The 21783-nt window shown below is 40.9% G+C and overlaps 1 long non-coding RNA gene across 1 annotated transcript in view; it reads right to left on the minus strand.

Annotated features, from left to right (window-relative positions):
* The window catches only part of LOC123283251 (uncharacterized), a 141178-nt gene extending 128449 nt beyond the window's left edge, over positions 1-12729 (minus strand). Inside the window, exons 1-2 of the long non-coding RNA XR_011502654.1 lie at positions 12289-12729; positions 475-561 (exon numbers count right to left, since the gene is read on the minus strand). This is a non-coding gene — a long non-coding RNA (uncharacterized lncRNA). The remainder of the gene's footprint in view (positions 1-474; positions 562-12288) is intronic.
* Positions 12730-21783: the final 9054 nt, after the last annotated feature.

The following is a 21783-nucleotide window of genomic DNA, read 5'->3' on the forward strand; positions in this document are numbered from 1 at the left end:
CTACCTTAATCTTCAATATCCTGTCCCATGCAGGACACATAGCCATCACTTAATGCCAGCTCTCCTAGCAAACCGCTATAGACAGGTGTCTATAGACTTTCAATTAAACACAGAAGCTGGTGAGCATGACTTCTCTTCATTTTAAAAGCAGCTAGGTAGGAATGATTAATATTTTTCTCTGTTAAAAGATTTTAAATAGCTTTGAGATGATGCAGCTCAGCTGAGTTGACCCGAGGGATCTGCAGAAGCAGGAGGGACCCCTACTCAGAATTTGGTTTGGATGTCCAGGCTGATGATGGCACACACATACCAAAAGGCTATGAAAAGGTTTATTATTTACATAATTGAGGCTTTTCTGGAGAGAGCAGGGCAGGCCTTCCAATCAGGTCCAAAATGGCTTGCGAACCCAAGGAAGGACGTTGGGTTGGGTTATGTGTTGTGGACAGGGGGTGGGGCCAGAGTAAGAGTACTCACCCACACATTGGCAGGGGCTTGTGTGCTTTCAATCTCCCACCAGCACCAAAGGAGAGAGCACTCTGGCTTTCTTATTGGCTTGCCTCCCTGTAGGGCAGAGGGGAAGAGGAAGAGGTGAGGCTTAAAAGCTGTCCACAGAGCCAGCCCTGATGACCTAGCAGTTAGTTCAGCATGCTCTGCTTCGGCAGCCCAGGTTCAGTTCCCAGGCATGGAACCACAGCACTCATCTGTCAGTAGCCATGCTGTGACGGCAGCTCACATAGAAGGACTTACAACTAGAACATACAACTACGTACTGGGACTTTGGGGAGAAAAAAAAAGGAGAGAAGAAGACTGGCAACAGATGTTAGCTCAGAGTGAATCTTTCCCAGGGTGGAAAAAGAAAAGCTATCCACAGTCAAACATCAAAAAATGGAGTCAGACTCCTTGCAAGATCTTTGACCCAAGATAACCAAAAGCAAGTTGACAATCCCAGACCTAAACCACAACTGGGGAAGCCCAGGGAGAGAGAGTTCTACAGAGAATCTCTGAGGCTTGGAAAAGAGAAGCATCTCCCAGGTACATTGAGTTCATTCACACAATCTCTTTGGCCAAAGGATCCACAGGAACCTAATGTCTTACTCAGGTGAAAAAAGCAAAGAAGAAGAGCTCACTCTGCATTTAGATGAAGTACTTGGCCATCCACACAATGTGATTTGAACAAAAAGTGTTCCCTTGCCCAAACAGTCTTCTGTCTTAGGGATGCCCTAGAGTCAGACACACTTAATTGGTCCTCCTTTGTAATCAGGGGTCAAAGATTCCCATAATGTTTAGAAGAGCACTGAAGAAAGAGAATATTTTGTGGACCTGGATTCGAGTCCCTCCATTGCCACATTTGTGACCTTTAGAAATGTACTTATTTCTGAGCCCAGGTTCTGCTTCTGTACAATGGGGTAAATAATACCTACTCCATTTCATCAATTCTAAAATGTTACTCTTTCTTTACATTTTAGCATCTCTGAAAGCTGAATAAAATCAGGAGCTTCTTAAAAATTGCAATTGGCAGCTTTTTTTTAGTTTTAGTAGCACATAATAATCTATGACATCTTGATTAATGAAACGCAGTATTTCACAGGGCCTAGAAAATGTAAATGTGAAAATAACTTTATTCATTATAAGTTCTATATAAATGCTTTATGTACCTCTTCAGGCCTCAGTTTCCTTATCTGTAAAATGGAGGTAATAGTGGTACCCACTGTATGGAGTTGTTGTAAGCATCAAGTTAATAAACATAAAGTATTCAAAACAGTGTATGGCTCAGGGCAGGAGACTTTAGTACTATTATGGTTCCAAGATTTTCTCTGACTCTTTTGAAGATAAGTTGGTCATTGACTTATTTCCCAAACATTGAGTGTTCTGTGAGTGCCAGTAGGGCTCTAGAGTCAAACTCAATGGTTCTGAATCCTGGCTCTTCCCCTTACCAACTATGGGCAATTTCTGTAGGTTCATTCAGTCTCCTCTTTGGCATCTGTGAAATAAGAATTACAGCATCTGCTTCAGAAAGTGCAGGTGAGCCTTAAATGGGTCAATCCATGGGGGGAGCCTAGCAGCGTCTGGTGAGTGGAAGTTCTCAATAAATGCTAGTTATCAATTTTAGTAAGTGATACTGCTTTGAAGAAGCATCGGGTCTAGCTGTAGAGATGGCCCAGAGAGAGAGAATTACACTATCACAAGTAAAAGATGGCCCCTCTTCACACATTGCCCTCGGGTAAGACCCAACAATGTCCTGTAGTCAACGACCATCCAGGAACACATCTAAGGCCAAAGAGGGTTGGGACTGCTCCCTAATGGGGACATCATGAGCAATCACAAAGTGTCTCCAAAAGAGGGTATCAGGAAGGATTTGTTCTAGGAGTTGGGCCTGTACTAGCTTATTTGGGGAAGGGCTCGAGGAAGTGAATTGGGAGCTGTCAGAAAGCAGGGAAGTTGAATGATTATCTTAATTTTTACCTGATGAGCAGGAGGAAAGAAATAAGGCTAGAGGTGTCATTGAAGAAGAAGCAGTAATCACTCCTGATAGCCAGGAGAGGCAAGTGTTTGATCATTTTTGCAGTTGCATCATGTCTGTCTTTATCCCTGCTCAGGCTTAATTATGGAGTGGTCTTATTTTTGTCCTGTTCCATCACATCCGTGAAAGTCCTCATCAGAGATTGATATTCCGTGAAACTGCTTATGTTCACCAAGGGAACAGTATGACCCAACTGGTAGCAAGTAAGGCAGTTACTAGCTTTCAGCTGTGGGGTGACCAACTGTCCCAGTTTGCTTGGGAGCCAGGAGGCCGCCAACTGAGGGACTGGGCCACTACTTCCAGTGCTAAAACGGAGACAGTCATGGCCAAACAGGGATGTGTTGGTCACTCTAGCTGTCAGGGCTGCCTTTTTGTTTCTCAGACTTCACCCTTTTGATAACATATCCTGTGAATTACCTAATTTATACTTTATTGGTTGACTCACTGTCTGCATATGAGGATATGCTTTAGAGGCAGAGTCCCAGCTCTATCAATTACTGGCCACCTGGCCTTGAGCAAATTTCAATGTCTCTGAGTCTGGGTTTCCTCCTCCCTAAAATGAGGTGGGTACGTTCTTCATGTGAAGGCTTAATGAGAAATGTTATCTTCAACAATGCCTTGCACATCACAGGCATTACACTGATGTTACTCCTCTTTCCTCCTCTAACTCCCTCCTCTACCCCATTGCATATCAGCTTTGCGCCATTTCATGCAACAGCCTTGGATTAACAGGTTATATTCTGGTAACCTTATTTGTATAGCTCCTAGCATGGTTCCAGGTGCCTATAAATACTTAAAAATTTACTTTGTCTTATCACTGTTCCTTTTTCTTCTCTTCAGTACTCCCACTTATTTTTTATGCTTCTCTATTCTCTTTTTTTTTTTTTTTTTTGAGGAAGATTAGCCCTGAGCTAACATCTGATGCCAATCCTCCTCTTTTTGCTGAGGAAGACTGGCCCTGAGCTAACATCCATGCCCATCTTCCTTTACTTTATATGTGGGACGCCTGCCACAGCATGGCTTGCCAAGCGGTGCCATGTCCGCACCCGGGATCCAAACCGGCCAACCCCAGGCTGCGGAAGCGGAACGTGCGAACTTAACCACTGCGCCACTAGGCCTGCCCCTCTCTATTCGCTTTTCCTCCAGGAAACACCTGTAAGTAACAACAATAATAACAAATTCTGCATTTCTAGAACACTTTACAGCTTACAAAATGCTTTTCACCAAAAAAACACAAACAAAAAAACAACCTGAGAGACAAGTATTATTACTCTCCTGTTTGCAGATTAGCAAACTGAGACTTGAAGAAGCCGTATGCCTGATTCAAGATCACACGGCTAGTAAAGAAATAGAACCAACCTTCTGAGTCTCTGCTCTGCTCTAAAACAACTTTTCCCAGGGGCTCAAAACTGGATCCTAGTGCATCCCCGTTTTTCACATAGCAGGGGCCCTGGATTGGGCCTCTCGACCAGATGTGGTTATTGAGACAAGCAGCTATCATTTGTAATTTCCTGTGCTGTCCCCCAGAGTCCACAGCTTAATTTCACTTTAAATCCAGCATGGTTCTTGCCAGAGCCATGAGAAAATCCCATTCGAGGTGGAACCACTGAAATTTGATTCAGAGCTCTCTGCTGGGTCTTCCTCTGACTACCAATTCAGCTTAGTCCCTGGCAGCTGGGCTCAGCTGGGGCTGGATAATTCTAATCTCCTTTGACTTGCCACTCCCCCTTCCCCACTGCCCCAAGAAGGGATGCCACATGGACTCACAATTGTCACTCCTTGGAGTCCTTCAAGTGTCATAGGCTAAGCAGAAATTACAAATAGGGTTTGGTATTTATATCAGACTAGTTCCAAAATATTTCCCTGTCTGGAGTTCTTCCATGGAAAAAGCATTTGTAGTATGCAGATGGAGGGTGTGGAGGAGACCCAGGAATGCAAGATCAACAGCCTTGAGTCCTCCTAGCTGAACACGTGAGAACACAGGATACCGAAGTGGAGAAATTTGCAGTGAAGCAGAAAGAGGCTACAATTTGGGGTCAGCACACCCATATTCAAATACCAGTTCCCGTGTTCATAGGGTGGGTTGCCATATGCTATGCACTCAGTTTCTCCAAGTTTGTGCTCTCCTTTGAAATAGGAAAACAATAATGCCTGGCCTGCCCTTCTCTTTAAGGTGGTCCTGAGCTAAGGGACATAAAAGCGCTTTAGAAACTAGAAATCGCTAGACAAGCATAGGCTGTTAATATTACAGTGCAGCTCTCTAAAGTTTGCAATATATTTTTCAGACAGAGATTCACTATGCATTCCAATTCTCTTTGGTCTTTGTTTTTCCTTCCAGTTCCTTTGATCTCTCTGCACTAGCTCAAAGTAGCCAAAGAACAGGTCTGCATTTGTTTCATAATTCACACAGTTATTCAAGCCAGTATGTGGCATTCCAACCCAAAAAGACAGTTCAAGAAAACTTAAGTGATTAAAAGGAGGGAAAACCACTTTTTGCTCAAAATGTGCTTTTTGGGTTTTGTATCTCTAATCTATAAGGAAATTTTACATTTTTGATTCACAAGAGAAAAAATACAAGAAATAAGAGAATTTGAGGATTGGAAAGGGATATTGTATCTCATACACAAGGATAATTGAAAAGAAACTACATTTATAAAGCTAATTGGTAATGTAGAGTCAAGTAGAAGTTGTGATTTCACAGCACAGTGAGATAAAATCATCAAAACGATGCTCCAGGTATTTGCATATCTTTGCTAAGCAAAGATAAATTTGCTTGTCACAACTCAAGTCAGAATTCTAGTAGATTCTTGTCTCTGTCTAGGGCTTTGTCCAGGAAAAGAGACTGTTAGAAAATATGACTCACTTATTCTTTATATCTTAATAACATTTCTCTTTCACTCACACAGGGGTTAACATGTTTTCTGGGCGCTGACTATAATTGTTTATAAATTATCCACAAAGGAGTGAGACTAGGAAAATCCAGAAATATGTTTCTCTTTCTATGTACTGTCCTTCCAATCTGGTCCTGCTTCTGTTCACAGTATCCGATCGTTATGTATTTCCAGTGGAATCTTTTTGTTTTAAAACTTTCCATTTCAACAAGATGATTGATAGATGAGCCTATCTGTGAACAGGTGACAGACAGGACATGTGCATACATACCACATAGCATGAAATCCTTCTACAACACTAACCAGCCCACAGACAGTGGAATTTGGATTTGGCAATTGAATCTTGGACTCATTCCAGAAGATTTAGTGCAGGAAATACCAAAGGTCCTCACCACTGTGCAGCAGCTTCACGTTCAAGACGGCACCTCCGTGAGAGGGGCTGCAGCGGAGGAATGTGGACACCGCTGGGTGTCAGAAATCAGAAACTTCCAAGTGGCCACAAGATGGCCTCACTGCTCAGACCCACATTAGGTGTTTAGGTTGCAGTTTTGGTCTTCAAAGCAGGGCAGCAGGCACAGAGGTGTGTCTTAAAGACTGCCATTGAAATCGTGATCAGCGAGTGACAGCTTTTCTATTGTTCCACGGATTCTCCATCTAACTTATCAATAACAATGTACATGCAGTGTCTTCAGGGGAAGAAAATAGAATTTTATGCATTTTTTAACTCTAATGTTACAGCCAAAATGTTTTCTGTTTAACACTACATACTTTGTCAAATTTCCCTGGTATCTTGATGCATAGCAATAAATACACTATTTAATAAGTATATTACCATATTTTTTAAAAAGTGGTATACTGAAGACTCTTTAAACACATCATAAATTGCTTCTACAAAAGGTTGTAACTAGCTTTAGGCTAACAGACAAGCTGAGAATGTTCATCACCTGCACCTCATCATCATTGAGGATAGCATTTTTTTAATCTTTCTTCTATGTAAGATGTTCCTTTGAACATGATTTGGGGGTTTGTCTAGCATAGCAGCTGGTGTTGCCATTTAATCCACTAGGGTTTGGGTGAAATTTCACATCACGTGACGTAGGCTAAGGAATGGGCCTAATTGGATAAAGAAAGTTTCAAGGCCAGGGTCAGCATGACAAGGGACTATAGTCACTCCCTCATTCCGAGAAGAAGCATGCCAGGGTCTGCTGGACCCATGCCCTATTCCTTCTTATATGACAAGCCATGAGAGAGCAGCCTTATCAGCACGCCAAGCAGTCTGGTTTGGGGGCACCAGCTACTTACAGGAATTGTCTTGGAATGCCAGCTGCCCAGCACCTGGAGGCTCTGGAACCCCAAGGATGCTTCAGTTCAGTCCCTGCCTTGGCACGGGGAAGAAGCCCAGGTTCCATGAGAAGCTGAGCTTGGGCACTGCCCCTCCAACTGCGAGAAGGGCAAGGCCCTGACTCCTAGTTAGCCTCTGGTCCAGGCAACCCAGGTATACTAATCTGCTAGGGCTACTATAATCTGAGTGGCTTAAACAACAGAAATGTATTTCTCACAGTTCTGGAGGCTGGAAGTCCAAGATCAAGGTGTCGGCAGGTTTTATTTTTCCTAAGTCTCTCTCCTTGGCTTCCCTCTCATCGTGGCCTTGCATGGCCTTGTCATGCACATGAACTCCTGGTGTCTCTTCTTCTTATAAGGACCAACAGTCCTGTGACCTAATTTAACTTTAATTATCTCCTGAAAGCCCTTATCTCCAAATGCAGTCATTTTGGGGGTTAGAGTTTCAACCTATGAAATCTTGGATGGGACAAAATTCAGTCCATAACACCAGGTAAGCACACAGGATTATTCGGGACAATCCCGCTCCTTGGATAATACTTATTCAATTAACTACACGAAAAGCAGTGTGACGTTGACAGTTTTTATTTTCATTTCTTTGATTACTAATGAAATTATGTGCCTTTTCACATACTTATTGGCCAGTTATATTCTTTCTATGCTTATTTATGCACTTTGCCCATTTTTCTTTGGAGATATTAGTGTTTACTCTTTGCCATATATTTTTATATAGAACGTCCTTTAATCCATTATAATTAGCATGTTGGTTTTTTTATTGCAACATATTTTGCTTTAATATAGAGGATATTTGTTGACTATCTCCTCAGAATCCACATTCATTCCTTCCCCACAGCTCTTAATGCTTGTCAAGGGATCCAAGTGGTTCAAGAAAATCTGACTCCCCTTGCAACAACAGGTTGGGTATAGACCTTGACCAAGTCAATCAACACAAGCCATGCCCATGATTGGCACAAGGGTGGGCATGTGACCCAAGTCAGTCTAATCAGGGTGAATCTCAGGAGTCTTGCTATAAAGGCTGACACAAAAATATTCCCTATTTCTTGCTAAACAAGAATATTGATGCACATAACCTTAAGAGCTGCTGTCAACCATCTTGGAGAATCAGTTTAGGACAAGTTCACAGCAAAGAAAGTGGAGCAGAGAGATCAACTGAGTATATTTGGTATATTGTTGAACCACCAGATCAAGCCTCACCTGAAGGAAGCCTGCTTCAGGATTTTTCAATCACATGAGCCCAGGTATATCTATTCACTTGTACACACTGGACTAGCCATCTTGGTTGTACATGGCTTGCATTCATTCTTATTAGTTGAGTGTCCATTCTAATTGGCCAATACTCATCTTGCACTGGTTGTTAAATGTTTTTAATATAATCCCTATACATGTGCCAGTAATTGCCCTTTAATATTAAACTTATTTGAGTAAGATTTGATTTTTGGTTAGTGTATTAAGCCATTGAGATTTGGGGGTTTGTCTAGTATAACAGCTAGTGTTACCTTACCTAATATGTAGGGAAAAGTCTTTTCTTTGACTATCAGTTTGCTAATTAGAACTCTGTACCATCTTTTTTACCTAAATTAAATCCCAAATGGATTGCCATTTCCCATAAAGAAGATATTCCCTATTTCTTTAAAGAACAGAATTGTAAGTTGTTTATAAAACAATATGCATGCAGACTTCTAGACTTTTGTGACTTTTTCTCAAATTTTATAGTTGTCTCATCCTTACCTAAGTTAATTTTTTACTGACTCACTTGCACTGAGTTTTTCCAATACATTCAATTTAGCTTTCACAGGAACAATTCTTTTTTCCATGCTCATATTTCATCAGTGTACATAAATATTTAATTACATTACATAAATAAAGAAGTACAGTTGACACAAACTGGTTTGGAAACCTGTCATAATCAGAGTAAACCAGCAAGAACACACCAGAGCAAATTGGTATGAACATTTGTCCTTCTGTGAATATCAGTCAGTATGTTTCACAGAGGAAATGATGATCTTTTCTTAATCTGATAAATTGATTAGGAGGAGATCGATCAACTGAATGCAACTGAGTTTCATTTCCTTCTTATTTCACTCAGAAATTTCCCATATATATTTGCAAATAAAGCTGTTCTACAGTTTGACATTTTTGTTGTTCATCTATCAGGTCTTAGTAGTAAGGTTGTGCTAACTTTATAGAATGAATTTGACGGTATCATTTATTTCTATTTAACAGAGTACAAGAATTATACGTTTCTTGAAGAAATTCACTAATAAAATTATCAGATCTTAAAAATCTCTTTTGGAGGTAATTCTCTTGTAATTTCTTCCAGGATTGTTGTTCTATTCAGATTTTCCACTTCTTGAGTCAGTTTTAGTAATGTGTTTTCTCAGAAAACCATCTACTTCATTAGGGAGATTTCCAAATGTATCAGCATAGAGTCAGACACAACATTCTCTTATAAATTTTTCAACTTTTAATTCTGAAAAGTTTTAAGCGTACATAAAAGTAGAGAGAATAGTGTAATGAACCCCTACATATCCATTACTCAGCTTCAACAGTAAACAACATTTTTGCCAATATTCTTTTACTTATTCCTCTATCACTTTTTTTAAATGGAGCACTATTTTTTTTCAGCTTTATTGAGGTATAATTCACAAATAAAATTGTAAGATATTTAGTGCACATTGTGATGATTTATATACATATACATTGTGAAAGGATTCCTCCATCCAGTGAACATATCCATCACCTCACATTTTTTTTTTTTTTTTTTTTTTTTTTTGGTGAGAGCATTTAGGTTCTACTCTCAGCAAATTTCAATTATACATGACAGTATTATCAGCTATAAACTTTGGTAATTCTTCTTACAAAAAACAACTTCTTTATATAAAAGCTTAACCTCTTCTATGTCTCTGATTTTATCCCATTTCTCATTTTTAACTTTTTAATTTTTTCTTCTCTATTTTCACAAGGTTTTCTTGATAAAGATAGTGGTTTTTCAGTGAATCAGCTCTTAGCTTAATGTATTAAATCTATATTGTTTCTGTTTTCTAATTCAAAGGTTTGTGTTAAGTTTATTTAATACTTCATTCTTACTACTGCTTTCCTTAACTTGGTTCAGTTTGTTTTTCTTGGGTTAAAGCCTTGCTTGTTGAATAATGAATTCCCTTGGGAATATCAATTTGCTTCTGAACACAACTTTGGCCTCATCCCTTATGGTATTCTCATTTTCCATATTTTCTAAATAGTCTATAATTGGAGTTTGTAATGTCCACTTTAAACCATGAATTATTTAAATAAATTGTGTGCTCTCTTTCTTTTTTCCCCCATTTCTAAGTGCATGTGAATTTTTGTTTAAAATGTGCATATTAATTTTGTAGTATTTATTTCTCTTCACCCACTCCCAAGTTCTAGTGTTTATTATTATTTCACATATTATAATAACACTACATTATTAGGAAAATTATTAATTTTAAATTTTATATATTCACTTTAAAGAATTTTAACACTTAATTTTGTGTCTACAATTAGTCAATTAGACTTTATTTTAAAAATTTCAGCACTCTCCACCAACTCTTTAATACTATAACTTTCATTTTGATAAATGTCTTGGTTATCTGGACCACAACTTCAAGAAAACTTCTTGTCAAAATGACATAGTAAGAAAAAGAAGAAGAAGACTGGCAACAGATGTTAGCTCAGGTGCCAATCTTCAAAAAAAGAAAATGACATAGTAAGTATTTATTTTGAGGTCCTCTCCTCTGCTCCTTTGCATAAAAGATAAATACAGAAGAAAAAAAGCATGCTCAAAACCAAAATGAACACATGTCCCAGACTAGAACCGAAATGAAAAGCAATAAATGGGGATAAAGCTACAGGCCTGCTGGGCTCCAGGTCAGAAGCAATCTGAGGTGGTCAGCAATTCAGCTTCTGTGGGGTAACAAGCAGGATTGATATTGTTAATATTAATAACCAGCACCTCACAGGCACCAACCAGTGAGGACGGATGCTGAAACCAATTAGAACAAACTCTGGCTGTAAAACAATAGGGTCATCCCAGAGCATACCAGCTGACTGTAGCCCCTAGCGACAGGAATAGGAATAGCCCACAGGAGTCTGGGCTCCTGGCTTGGGACCAGGGGCTAAGGTGAGGCCCCCCACCTCAAGAAGGGAGGACAAAAACAGCTGCTACCGATTGCTGCCTGTGACCACAACCACAGCACCTGTAATGCTGCAAGCTTAGGAAGGCAAGCCTCAGCCTCTCCACTTGGGTTCCAGGCAGATCATCTATGGGCCCAGGGACTGTATCTGTGATAGCCCCAACATCCCTGTGGGGCAGGAACACCAAGCAGCTGATACAAGACCTGGGGACTCTATGGACCAGGTGGAGACAAACCTCAAACTGTTAGAATGGGGAGTGGGGGGAATCAGAGGGAAACAATAGACAGAATAATAAAGAAATAAAATCTTCCATCCTCCTTCCCAAGAAAGGCCTGCAAACTGAAATCCAGAAAACTAATATTAAGAAAGATAACCAACACTACCAATCACTACTAAGAAAATAAAAAGGACACACTTTAAATTTTTTAAAAATAAATATATTTTAGTATCCTCAAAAGATAAATTAAAGAAAAATAGCCAGAAAAAAAGAACAAAAAAATTATGAAACAAAAAGAGGCAGAAGCAAAACAGGGAAAAATCTGTTGATATGAAAAAATATGATATGAAAAAAAACTGCAAATAAATTTTTCAAGAAAGCTCTATGCATGCTATATTTCATGAGTCTTTGCATACCTAAAGGTCATTCTGCTCTGTTTACACCTGAAAAACAACCTGACTGAGTATAAAATTCTCAAGCCATATCTTTTATCCCCCAAATATATATGTAGTCATTGGTCCATTTCCTTCTGCCATTTAGTTTTGCAGGAAAGGAGGCTGAGGCCAATCCGTATATTGTTCTTTAATAGATTTGCAAGGGGGCAGGGGAGGTTGTCTGGATGCATCTGAGGTTCTTTACCTTTACAATTCAAAGAATTTGTCTGAGTGGGTCTGGGTATGCTTTTCTTTTTATTAATTTTGCTGGTAAATATTGAATCTTTTTCATGTTTATTCTTATCCAGTTATTGCTTCTCTATCAGCCAGTATTCAACTGCAGAAAACACAACTCACCAGTTTAAGCAGAGAGATCTGTTACAAGGTATTAAATTATTCACTAAATCACCAGGAGAACTGAAAAACAGACTCTAGACCTGTGCTGTCCAATATAGGAAGCACACATGGCTACTGAGTACTTGAAAAGTGGCTATTCTCAAATGAGATATGCATCAGTACAAAAAAAAAAGGACTGTGATATATTGACTACATGTAGGAATGGTAATATTTTGGACATTTTGGGTTAAATAAAGTATATTATTAAAATTAGCATCACCTAGTTCTTTGTACTAACTGCAGCTATTAGAAAATTTTAAATTACATCTATGTGTCACATTACATTTCTGTAGGATAGTGCTGCTCTAGACTGACCTTCCATGAGTGACTCCCAAAGGCACATCTGAGAATTGGGCTGCCAATAAAGCTGCTGCTCCAGCCACAGCTAGGGAGTGTAGAATCAGGAGGCTGCCTGCCAAGACAGGAGCCACTGCCACACCTGCTGGCTCTGGAACTCAGCCGCCCCATCCTCATCAGGAAACTGATCGGTGAACTGGAAAGCTGCCTCTAGAGTCGCCTCTGCCATAATCAGCACCAGAAAACTGGATGCCCCACAACTTCCCTCTCTCCCACGTGACTGAGTTCTAAATCCAGTTTCACTTGAGTGCATCGTCTTGCAGAACTTAAATCACATCCAAAACTGCAAGCAATTCTGGAAAGAGTGGGATTTGGCTTTCCAGTCTCTGCATACTATCAGAGGGTTGGAATGCATTCCAAGGAAGCCAGTCTACAGTAACCAGCATTGCTTCTATTACATTCACTCTTATTTCTTCGTTGGGAACACAAATACTTCTTGGGTTGAATCACTTCCTGTCCACGATGTGTTTTCCCATTATCTTTCTCTGCATTCTAGGAAAACCTCTAAAGTTTCCTTTTGATATCACCACTTCCATATTCTACAGTATCAGTTTGGCTCCTCAATACTTCCAATTAGGATTTTAATTCTCCTGTTAAATATTAGTTTTTTTGGAATTCTATGATGAACAGTACAAAAATGGAATTATGGGAACGTATAGCTTGGGATCCTAACTAAGTCTAGGGATAGAGTTCTTTTTTCTTTATTCAGTGGTAATTTTTTCCCTAGACTCCATGTCTTGTTTCATTTTATTGTTTGCTTATCTTTCAAAGAAGAGATACCTTTAATGGGTATTTGCCAAGTATCGATTGTCCCACTGTCTGTCCACCATCAATGCCCTCAAGCCAAAGACCATCAGTAATGGATTGAACAAGTTGGACTTATAACCAGTTGCAGTGAGACAGAATGCATGCCATGGGGAACCATGGACATTTCAGTAAGAGGATGTTAGAAAAAGCTTATTATAGGATTTGGGATTCAGTTGGGTGATTTGGCAGATCTTGCACCGTCAGAAAACAGGGACAATTTTATAATTGGGTATCTCAATAAGTCTTATTTACAAGGAAGGCAGACTGTAATTGGCAAGGAAGCAGCCATCACTCATCTTAGCTGGCACAGGATGTTTGGCATTTTGTGACTTGGACAATGTTCATGTGTTGTCTGTGTTCATACATAATTACCGAGTGCTCTTGTTCTGGCTTTGAAGCATTGTGGTCATGGAGTGGCCTTGTCTGATGTTGATGTTCTGTGAAACCGCTTATGTCCAACCAGAGCACATCAGACTTAGCTGTGAGTGCCAGGCCTGCTTACAACACCACCAAGGGCTAGTTCCTGAATGTCAGGGACTGCTTTTCTCTTTCTCATCACTTAAGTGCTAGTATAATTCCTCTATGGAATCCATTGCTGGAGGGAAAGCTGTTGACAATTCCTTGGCTTGATTCCCAGGATCAAGCAGACATTCATCTAGAGTCGCTGTATCTCCATTGCTGGTTCTCTCACTCCATGAACAGATGCAAAGTGTTCTAGCTTGAATTCGTACTAGAGCTTATCTCCAAGATGAAATGCACCATCTCCAATCCCTTCGCACTTCCTGCCATTCATCTCTGGAAACTGCAGACTCTGAGAGTGTGAGGAAAGTGAGGTACCCTGGGAACAGTGAGGAGAGAAGTACTCCAGGCCTCTCCTCTAGCAATACTCATACAGTACAGGTAAGGTCAAAACGTACCCTGCATTTTGAACCAGGGTACAGGCAGTAGAAGACTGATAAAAACATGTCTTGAGAATTCTTTTTAAACATAAATATTTCTTCTATTTCAGGCAACATTGTGTTTCTCAATCCATTTCCATCAGCTGTCCAGTAAATGGAAGTTATCCTAGATTCTGCCAATACATTGAGAGTCTGTTCTAATTTTTGAAAATATATCACCTTTTCTTTTTCTGGAGAAGATATAACAGGATCCTCTAGCCAGGCACCATTTTCAATTGGAATCTTGCCAAGCCAATCATGTATGGAAAACTTATCTATCTTGTCCAGCTTTCCACTCTAGAAATTATTTCTAAGAAAGATGCCAAACTTCTCTTAGCAACTGACACAGGAGATTAGATTACCTACTTAAGTTCACTGAAAATGGCTATTTAAAATTATATGTCTACGTAGGGCGTGCCTACCTTTATACAAATGGTCGTGTAATCTTTGCCTGCAGAGACAGTCTATAGAATGTGGAGGATGATAGCTTTGATTTTTCTCTGTTCAGGCACTACATAGATAAATAGATGGATACGCCCACATCTACGTCTATATATGCAACTCGAGCTTGTTTGGGGTATAGTGACCCACGTGTAGGATGACCTAAAACCATGTTATATGAGGAAAAGTTGATGGAACTGAAAATGTCCACCTTAAAGCAGAAAGGATTTGGTGGAAGGAGTGGGGAGTGGGGTTTCCAGGGGGAGTAGAAATATAATGGTCCTCAAATTTTTGAAGGCTGTCATGTAGAAGGGAAAATAGTTTTGTTCTAAAAGGTAAGAACCAGAACCAACAGGTGGAAGCTTTAAGAAAGGAAATCATCACTCTGGACTTTCTCATAGACCTGGGTCCCATTTATAACAGACTGGCCCTGGAGGCATCTTCTGCAAAAATATGATTAACAGGGATTTTTATAGAGGGAATTCAAGAATCCACATGGTGATTCATCAAGAAGACCTTTAATGTCTTTTCCAATCTTAAAATTTAATGATACAAAGAAGACATTACGACTAACTGTAATGTGGGATCCTGGATTGGATTCTGGCCAGAAAAAGAACGTTCACGGGAAATCTGGCAAAACTTAAAGTCTGTAGATTAGTTAACAGTATTGCATCAATCTTAATTTCCCAGTTTTGATCATTCTAGTATGGTTATATAAGATGTTAACATTAGGGGAAGCTGGGGAAAGAATATAGGGGAACTCTATTTTTTTGCAACTTTTCTGAGTTGTAATATCATTGCAAAATAAAAACTTTTAAAAAATTAAACAGCAATATCAAAAACTTCAGAAAAACAGAGTTCATAATACCAAAGTCCCAAAGAACAGTCTGTTGCCTACCCATCCCTAAGGCCTGGCCTCCTTGGAATTTACCTAAAATTGCTATTTAATCAGTTTCTCGAATGGGCAAAACTCAGTGGCGTATAACAGATAAGAGTTTTATTTTTTTCTAATCACTCCCTCCCAACATGCTCTGTCAAATCACCCTTCTCCACCCCTGGGCAACATCTCAGGCATATCCTATAGATTCTTAAGTTATTTTCAAGAATTAAAACTCATTTAAAAGTCCTACTTAAAACTTCAATCACATATCCAATTCAGAGTTCCCCCTCACCATACCTCTAGCCTTACCCCAACCTGTGACCTGATGACTACAGCCCTACAGCATGGAAAGGAAGTGCCATCTGTCTTTCTTCCATCTCCTTCACCCTCCTGCCCCTCACCCTGCTGCTTCTGGCTTCTCCAGGGTCAAAACATGGAGCAGGGGGATTAGAGGAAAATGACTCAATGTATCTTTTGTGGTAGGGACTGTTATAATACAGTAGACCATGGCCTTGATGTTGGAAGAGCCTATATGCTGACTCTCTCCAATGGGATACATTTGTCAGACTTTCAAAGGCTCCCTGTGGTGTCTACCTGGCTGAAAAGCCTCCCCTCAAAGCAAACGCACTCTCTCACTTCTGCCAGAAGTTTCTTGCAAACATCTCAGCTCCTGCTCAGAAATAAACCAGATAGCAGCTTATTGCTGGGGTCCCCTCCTGGTTCAATGCCAGCTATCTTCCATTGTAACTCCTGGAAAACACATATCCTCACCATTACAAATTCTCGTCATACAGACAGCTCTAACTGCTGTCCTCTTCATTCATTTAGGGCTCACTGGTTGTTCTGACCAGCCTCCCACACTCCAGACTCATCAGGCAGGAGCAAGCACCAGTTTCCATCAATTTACGTCCCTAAATTCCAGAAGACACATATCCATTTCTCCACGAATTCTCTCACTCTGCTCTATTCCAATCCCAGGGACACTGCTAGAGCCCCCAGTCCTCTCAAGGGCCTCCTCATAAGAAGAGAAAGGGAAATGCCACAACACTGTCCACTGCCCAGAGCCTCTTTAATCCCCTTTCTCCTGAAACAGCTGGAGGTGTGTGAAGGAGGTTGACAGTCACTGTACCTACCAGTTTTGCTGTCTTTTGACAATGTCTGCATGGATATGTCCAGTGCTAGTACCTGATTCAGAAATCTGGGGATACTTATCACCTTTTGTTCTCACCTTTGGGGCTTCAGAGGAAATTTGAAGACATCATGAAAAGTCCCATTCGATATCCTGTTACACTGAAAACACAACAAGACACCTTCCATATAAACCCTCTGTCCTCATCAGAGCTATCTGCAGACTACACAATGGGAAACAGAGAAGCTGTGACTATTGGCAGAGTCCTGCGTCTGCACTGCTGAGATAAGACTTTTGGACAGATTTAAACCACAGACTTTTGCAATAGTTGTACAATCACTTCCGGCCCACCCTCATGCTGAATGTGTTCCAGAAAACTGTACATTCCTCAGGAGGCTATCATACAACTAAAGTAGAAAGGGTTGTAATTTGATGTGTAGGATTCTCCTTTGGGGGACTGAAAATATATCAGATAAGAAAAAAAGACTTAATTAGGACAGGATAACTTTATATAGTTAAAGGCCATTCTGTAGAGAAGGGATTTAAATCATTCTGAATCATCCTAAGGAAGACTTTATGGAAACCCAGAGAAGTCAGTTTTGGGCCCAACAATATTCGTTCAATTACTCATTAATTCACTCATTCATTCACTGAGTTACTGCCATACTCCAGGCTCTGAGTTGGGGCTGGTGTTGCCACGATGGATAAGATTTGGTCCTTGCCCTCAGGAGCGCAAAGACAGTCTCCACAATGGAATTAGCTGCCACCACAAGTAGTGAGATCCTCTGTGGATCTTACATATGCATTATCTTGGATGACAGTAAGGAGTGGGAAGAAAGAAGTAGTGAAACAGCTGATCTTTAGGGTCCTCTCTACTCCTCCAAACCTGAGGTTCTGTCTGTGCTGTGGAAGGTGCAGATGAAAGGATGATGTCCTGCTGGCAATTTTCATAAAATGGAATGAGAGACTGAAGGAACTGACTTGGTCACAGAAATTAATTTCAGACAAGTAATAGGACCTAAAGTGTACAGAGTTCAGCATGAGGGATGTGTTCATCAAAATGCAGAGGACAATCAGTAACAGGATCTCCATACAGGAGACCTAGGCTGGCAGAGGAATTCAAGTAGCTAGAGAGTAATGAAAATGCTTAGAAATGGTCTATATGTGCATGCACTGAAACACAGAACAAGGGACAAGATTTACGATTGTTATTGTCCAATGAGGTTAAATGAGGCTTTTCCTGCCTCTGCATTGTGATTGAGGGGGTAAGGTGCTTAAATAAGGTGGTAGACACAGCAAGACATGCACCTCCAGCCTATATATAAGAAAGAGTGCTAACAAAGTTGTCAATCCAGTGGTATAGAAAAACACACCATTGCCTTCCCAAACCATGCAGGAGAAGCTTCAACTTTTTTTCTCCCCAAAACCCCAGTACATGATTGTATATCCTAGTTATAAGTCACTCTACTTCTTCTATGTGAGCCACTGCCACAGCATGGCACCTGACAGACACGCAGTGTGGTTCTACAATCGAGAAGCAAAGCCAGGCCACCAAAGCTGTGAGAGCACCGAACTTTAACCAGTAGGTCATCAGGGCTGGCTCGAGAGAAGCTTCAAGAAAAGCAATGGTAGAGAATGGAGGTAGAGAGTTCCTGTCAAGGGAAGGATACAATCTTACCTCCCTCTTACCCCGCACTTACAAAGAGGCAGAAACCAGTAAGACCCAGGGAGAAAATCTGGGAGAGAGTATATTAGTTTTCTATTGCTGCCATAACAAATTAGTGCAAATTTAGTGGCTTAAAACAACACAAATTTATTATCTTACAGTCTATAGGGCAGAAGTCTAGTAGGGGTCTCACCTGACTAAAATCCAGGTGTCAGCAAGCTAAGTTCGTTTTTGGAGGCTCTAGGGGATAATCTGTTTCCTACTCATTTAGGTTGTTGGCGAAATTCAGTTCTTTATATTTGAAGGACTTGGGTCCCCGTTTTCCTGCTGGCTGTAGCTGAGGATCATTCTCAGCTTCTAGAGGTCACTGCATTCCTTAGCTTGTGGCCTCTTCCTCCATCTTCAAGCCAACAATGGTGGAGGGGATCCTTCTAGTGTCACATTTCTCTGACGCTTCTTCTGTAGTCACAGCTCCCTCCCCGCCTATAGCTGGGATAGGGTCTCCACTTGTAAAGACTCATGGGGTTAGATGATTAGATTTGGCCCACCAAATAATCCAGGATAATCCCCCCATCTCGAGGTCCATAACCTCAGTCACATCTGCAAAGTCCTTTTTGCCATGTAAGGTAATATATTCACAGGTTCCATGTTCTAGGGAATAAGGTGTGTAGGTCTGCAGGGGGCCATTATTCTGCCTACCACAGAGGGTCTGACTGTGTTCCCTGGAGTTTGAGGAGCACAGAGACTAGTGCCTGATTCTCACCTAGAAAAGGGAAGAGGCCGGTGGCAGCTGCCTATGATGGAGAGCAAAGAAAGAACACTGCCCTTCCAGACTTGAAAGAAGCAACCTGCCAGGTTACCTGTGGGCCAAATGGGTGCTGCAAAGGATAACCAGGCTAGAGTTCCTTGAAAGGACCTCACTCAAGAATACTGCCCACCAGGCTCCAGGCTCTCTCAGCAGAAAAAGGTTACACAGTGTCAACTGCTGGAGTAGAGTGGAGGGCATATCAGAAGAGGGCGGCAAGAGAACGCCTCGCCCATGTCAGGAAACGTTGCAAAGTCAGAGGTCTCCAATAGGGATTCCCCAAAGAACCCACGAAAGTCCACTATTTTAAAAATGGTCAATATTTGAACGTTTGCTATGCAGAGGGTTTTAACAGACTAACACCAACTAGATTTAAAAAATATATCCCTCAACTCTAGCCCCTCCCCATGGACTAACTCTGGAGTATCTGGCAAGCAGGGGCAAGAGGTGGTGAGAAGAAGAAAGAAAAGGCAGACTTTGCCTCTCCCCTTCCCATTTTAAGTCTATGGAAGAACATAGAAGGAGAAGCTTTTAATCAGATATGTCATTAAAGTCTTGATTTAGCTTGGGCTAGAATTTTTAATAACTTGAACTGCTCTAATCCCCAATGTCCAGCAAAACAAAAAAAAAAAGAAGCTTGCAGTGGAGTTTATTTGAAAGTTTATTTTGCTTTGTTTTGTTTTTAAAAATTGGCACCTGAGCTAACAACTGTTGCCAATTTTTTCTTTTGCTTTATCTCCCCAAACCCCCCGGTACAAAGTTGTATATCTTAGTTGCAGGTCCTTCTAGTTGTGGGATGTGGGACACCACCTCAACATGGCCTGATGAGCAGTGCCATGTCCGTGCCCAGGATCCAAACCCTGGGCCGCCGAAGCAGAGAGCGCGAACTTAACCACTCGGCCACAGAGCCAGCCCCTAAAAGTTTTATTTGAAGGTAGTGATAAGAAAGAATAAAGTGATTTGCTCCTGGCATAGCACCCAAGGCCAATACCTTCAATATACACATCACATTTGTGGGGGCCTATCTAGCATCCCTTAAGAACCAGGATGCTGCCCAACAATTGTGCACTGACTCAAGAAAAAACAGTAGACACATGAGAACCACCAAGGGAAAACCACCTCTCAGAGGCTAGAGCAGCCTTTGATAAGATTCTACCCAGAGCCTTACCTATGCAATGGCACCAAAACTTCCCGGGAAGGTGAGCTCTACATGTGCTTTATTTTGTTTAACGTCACACTTGAGCAAGTCACTTGACAAGTGAGTCTGGTTTTAAGTGAGGAAAGGAGGGAAAGCCTCCAAGAAGGAAGCATTAGGCATAGAAGGTGCTACAGACTGAATGTTTGTGTCCTCCCAAAATTCATATGTTGAAACCTAATCCCCTGTGTGACAGTATCTGAAGGTGAGGCCTTTGGGAGGTGATTAGGTCCTGGGGGTAGAAGCCTCATGAATAGGATTAGTAGTCATATAAAGAGATCCCAGAGAGCTCCCTTACCCCTGCCATCATGCGAGGACACATCTGTGAATCAGGAAGCAGGCTCTCACCAGACACCAAACTTGCAGGTGCCTTGATCTTGGACTTCCCAGCCTCCAGAACTGAGAAATAAATCTCTGTTGTTGATAAGCCACCTAGTCTATCATACTCTGTTTTATCAGCCCAAATAGACTAAGACAGAAGGGAAGCAAAGGCGTAACAGACGGGAATGAACAGGTCATTGCAAAGAAAAGAGGCCAGAGGTACTTAACTGGAGCAAATGTGAGTGTCCAGAAAGCAAGAGAAAAAGTTACCTAAGTAGGGCAGGGTCTTTAAACCTGGAAAAAGAAGTTTGGGCTTGTTGCAATGAGTAGTAGGGAACCATTAGAGCTTCTGAAATTAAGCATTGGCACTCATATATAGAAGATTAAAAAACACATGGATAAGGAGAACACATTTGTGGTTACCAGAGGGGAAGGGGTGGGTAGAGGGCGAAAGGGGCACACACGTGTGGTGATACACAAAAACTAGACTAGATTGTGGTGAACATGATGCAGTCTATACAGAAACTGATATACAATAATGTACACTTTAAATTTACACAATATGATAAGCCAATATAACTTCAGTAAAATAATTTTTTGTGTTCTTTTTTTTTCTTAAACAAAGATAAGCAAAACGGATTAGAAGAGAAGAACGGGGTTGAGAACACCGGCTAGGAATCTGTTGCCAAATTCCTGTGGTGAATCTACCTTTTGAACACAAGTTAGGGCCTGTGATCTGACGAGTAGGATTGAACATCCATCAACAAAACAGAATATCTGAACCAAGGGTGTTCCAGAAAATCTCTAGTTCTTGTAAGTACTCCAGGCATGTGGCAATGAGGCGGTATGATTTCTTAACCCCTCCTTCTTCGTTACAACATGTTGTAAGATAAGATCTCCACCATTCTTCTGAAATTGGTCAATTTGAGGGCAAGCAGGAAACTATGTAGCAACAGTTGCACCATTGTGAGATTTCATTCTTTTCCGGAGCTATGTTTTAGGTAGACTTCTATTTACAATCAATTCATCTCAAACAACCAAAACAGAACCAAAAAATCATTCTGAATGTGAATAAACTAGTTGGCTACTTCCCTGAAGCTGAATTTCCCATAAAGCACCACACTCCCTACTTTCTTCTTACCACATAGTCTCGTCTCATGGGTACCAGCCTCACTGAAGGTATTCATAGTTCTCAGGAAGGACAGCATAATTTCTCTGTGGGAAAATGCTTCACACACACAAACACAAATTAACACTACAACTACGGTATA

The sequence above is a fragment of the Equus asinus genome, chromosome 4, assembly GCF_041296235.1.
Source record: "Equus asinus isolate D_3611 breed Donkey chromosome 4, EquAss-T2T_v2, whole genome shotgun sequence".
In the NCBI taxonomy this organism is placed as follows: Eukaryota; Metazoa; Chordata; class Mammalia; order Perissodactyla; family Equidae; genus Equus; species Equus asinus.